At 36.4% G+C, this 4,385-nt stretch overlaps 1 pseudogene; it reads left to right on the forward strand.

Annotated features, from left to right (window-relative positions):
• Positions 1 to 522: 522 nt before the first annotated feature.
• LOC132558194 (toll-like receptor 13) lies at positions 523 to 2,528 on the forward strand (annotated as a pseudogene).
• Positions 2,529 to 4,385: the final 1,857 nt, after the last annotated feature.

Raw genomic sequence — 4,385 nt, forward strand, 5'->3', positions numbered from 1 at the left:
CATTGTACCTACCTACCTATCATCCTACCTACCGACCTGCCTACCTACCTACCTACCTACCTACTTCAATTGTACCTACCTACATAACGGCCTACCTACCTACTTACCCTAACTAACTAACTACATTGTACCTATTTACCATCCCACAAACCTACCTTCCTACTACCTACGTACCTACCTACCTATCATCCTACCTACCGACCTGCCTACCTACCTACCTACTTCAATTGTACCTACCTACATACCGGCCTACCTACCTACCTACCTATTTTTTTTCTATCAGGTACCGTAAGCGACGAGAAACAAAACCATTAACAGTATGTGAATACGCGCTAATGTCTCAATTTCATTTACATGGCATTAAACTTTTTTTAAAAGCATTAATGCATATATCTCTAAAGGGTGGAGAAATATCCTTATCTAATCACACAGCTCTATTCCAACATCAAAAACGTAATCATTACATTAATTTTCATAATAATTATTGACTATTTTTACTTTCAGGCCAATATTGTCATCACCATGTATCAACGCTTAGGAACGACTTTGATGCTGTTGGTATTCTACCTGAGTTGGGAACACTATGAAAGTTTCAATCATGTAGATCGGTGTCCTGAGACCATGTGCAAGTGTTATCCTAAAACGATGCTGGTTAACTGTACTGGAAGTGCTTTGTATTATGTTCCGGTTTTCCCGGCGTATACACGACTGTAATATTTACAAAGACAAACTTTCCGAAAATAACGGGGAAGTTTTTGTTCAATCTGACCTTAGTCCAAGTGGAAAGATTACATTTCATCGATACTTTGACTAACATGATAGACCCGGATGCATTCACCAATCTAACGAACATGTTTACCTTGGAGATCAGCAGAAATGGTGACTTATGGCAGAATGTAATATCAAACATTCTACAGTATTCGCCTAGAATACGAATTCTTTCGTTAAAATCCAATGACTGGAAGACCATTCGGAAAGACATGTTCTCAGGAGTACATAATTCCTCAATTCAAACGTTGTCCTTCAGTGACAATTTAATCGAGAATATATATGGAAGTTATTTCTCTAGTTTGCATTTTCTGCAAAATTTGGATTTATCGAACTATGTTATCTCGAACTTCAATTGCATCTACTTCAATATCCTATATAAATCTGGCAAACAATGCCATGCGAAAATTACCGTCTTTTTGTGGACCGACCGGACAGTCAACAGGAAAAATCAAGACACTTGTCTTTCGTCAAAATTACCTTCATGATCTGGATGAATATTCTTTTCAGTGTTTACCATTTTTGCGAAATCTATATCTTGATAAGACTTCTCTCGTAACTATACGCAATAACACATTTGCACGGTTACCAAAACTTGACAAACTTTCAATGACTTACATCGGTGATCATTTACGTTACATTGAAGGATTTGCATTCAACTCTTCAAGTCTTAAAAAGATTCCCAATCTCTTCGGGAATTGTTTACACCATTGGTTAAGTTAGAGAAGCTTATACTACAGAACACTGCCTTAAAAGCACTTCCTCGCAACGTCTTTCAGCAAATGCCTAATTTGAGATCTTTGATCCTTATCGGGAACTACATAAGTGGTTGGAACAACGACCCTGAAGTGTTTGGTAACGTAACATCACTACGAAGCTTATATCTTGACGGAAATAACATAAAAGTTATAAACAAGACGCCATTTCAGGAAAGTTTCCTAAATTTATTAGATGAATTTTGTATCACTGATAACCCCTTTTCATGCACGTGCGATTTGATGTGGTTCCTTGACTGGATGAAGTCCACAAAACATACGAAAATTGTCAACTATCCTCGGAGATATACTTGTAGATTTCCTCCTGAAATGAACAACGTGCTGTTGAAGAATTACAATCCTACTGTGGAAACGTGTTCACGTTTGAATTTTCCACTCATCAGAAACATCTGTATCGCTGTATTCGTACCGTCAGCTATCATCCTTATCGCTATATCACTCGCCTATAAATTTCGTTTCCGACTAAACTACTGGCTTCACATTCTTGGAATAAAGAGAGTTGGTTACAAACGAATTAAGGATGACCGGGACTACGAATACGATGCTTTCGTTATCTATTCAAATGACAACAGGGACTTTATTTTCGATCACATGATCCCAGAATTGGAGGAGAAAGCTGGTTGTAGGCTATGCGTACATGAAAGAGATTTCGAGGTAGGGCGGTTCATTCTGGACAATATAACGAGAAAATTTGAGGTCAGTAAAAACATCATTCTTGTCTTGTCCAGAGATTTCCTAAACAGCGAATGGTGTAAGTTCGAACTTGTGTTGACTCAGTCGAAAACTGCATTGGAGGGCCCCGGGGTGTTAACGGTGATATTACTTGAGGAACTAGACACTGCTGTATTACCTTCCTCTGTTCGGGCTATCCTGGACACCGTCACATACACTGAATGGTCGCAAGAGAACGTTAGGCAGAGCAGAATATGGGCCAAAGTGATAACTGCATTGAATACAAACGGTTTAAGTGGTGAAGCTCACTGACATATTCAACGTCATTCTTAGTTTAATATTCCAGTACCGGAGATGGTACTAAAAACACAATAGCTGATTTCAATACAAAATTAAAATAAGATACAGTAGAGTGAAATAAACAATTAATATCAAGAAAATCAAAATTGTTAAGGAGACATTTCAAAATGGAGATGGGCATCTGCACTCATCCAATGATTTAGTTGAAGTCGTAATTTTCAAATTTCTGATCATTTGAAAAGAACGTCATTCTGAACTGTTTAAAATGATTAAAAACGCGTCATGCAGGTTACTGCAAACCTCGGGGACTAAAAGTCCACTAGCTGTGTCTACCATCTGCAAAAGACACTTAAGGAAATAATATCTTCCAATGCAGAGGCTATACATAATCATAAATTTCATAATGAAGTGTTAGTCAATCAACAATAGCATATCAGGCCCCACCTGTATAAAACATCTCAACTTGAGATTTCCTCAAGTCGAGATTTTCCTCAGCTGATATCTCCTCAAAAACGGCTTGTATAAAATTTTCTCAAGGAACAGGAGGAAGGCATCGGCGCATCGGCTAGGATGTCCTGAAATTCCTTGAGGAATTTCCATGCAAGATATTTTCAAGGAGATCTTAGCTAAGGAAAATCTCGACGGGAGGAAATCTCGAGTTGAGTTGTTTGATACAAGTGGGGCCTGATCTTTTGTACCGTTTTTATCATAACATTCTGAACAACAAATGACATCTTCATTGTTTTATCTTATTAACAAAATGTAAATATGCCTTGTTCATTGACAGCAATGAAATACCACGCCGTGAAATATTATATCAATATGAATCATCTGCTTCTATCAATTTCACACATACTGAGTTTCACGATACCGTTAGATGTTAGAGAGTTTTTCTCTTCACAATATTGATGACAGACAAGCGTCACTCTCTAACGTCAGTTAAAATTAAATAAAGCTATACATTACCATCTAGAAAACTTCGCTTCTATGACATTGAGTTATCTTAAACCATGTCACTATTTTGATATATTTAAACGTGACATTTACATTGCAGCTATCTCAGGAACCAGTATAATAATAGTAAAAAATTTACATTGAATAGATTACAAACTAAAAGTTAGATACAACAGAATCAAATTATGAAGTAAACTATATGAAACAGCTGTTTCGGCCTTCTTAGAGTTGTCCGTGATACTTTAGTCAAAATTTGTTGAAAAACCTAGAAGGCCGAGGAAGAACCAACTTGGTCGACATAAGTGATAAACACTGACTGGAATATACACTAAACTTCCAACATTTCCATCAATTTCAAAATTGATGTTAAGTTTCACAGCTCATCAATATAACCTTATACAGAAGAATGCAATGCACATGTACAATATACGGTTGGCAACATTCTCAAGCAAAATATGAAAATTAACCGACATTGTAAAAGACACGGAAAAAATGATAGCTTGGCGGACAGCTGAATACTTATTGTATGTATTAAGGTAAGATTTGCAACCGGACGGTGTCATATTACAGGAAGTAATCTGAAAAAGATACATAATGATTCAACTATTTATATTAGGCTTGAAACGTTGAACATGACAACTAATTCAATTGTGAATAGATTACCTAGATAATATAGATATTTTTCTATTAGGTACCGCAAGCGGAGAGACAAAATCAGTAACATATTTTGATATAACTTTACCTGAATGAAATGGATCTAGCCTTCTATCAGATTACTGCTGCAAATTCAATGTGATCTCGATATTTACCTTCTTCTGAACATAGGTGATGATACGATACTCGAAACTCATATTTAAGCCTAATGAAAATTATCTAGGATATGTTTTGTTTAATAGTGCTGTAGAATAAAAGGGA

Source organism: Ylistrum balloti, unplaced genomic scaffold (assembly GCF_031769215.1).
Source record: "Ylistrum balloti isolate Yb309-2 unplaced genomic scaffold, AGI_CSIRO_Ybal_v1 Utg370768, whole genome shotgun sequence".
Taxonomy (NCBI): Eukaryota; Metazoa; Mollusca; class Bivalvia; order Pectinida; family Pectinidae; genus Ylistrum; species Ylistrum balloti.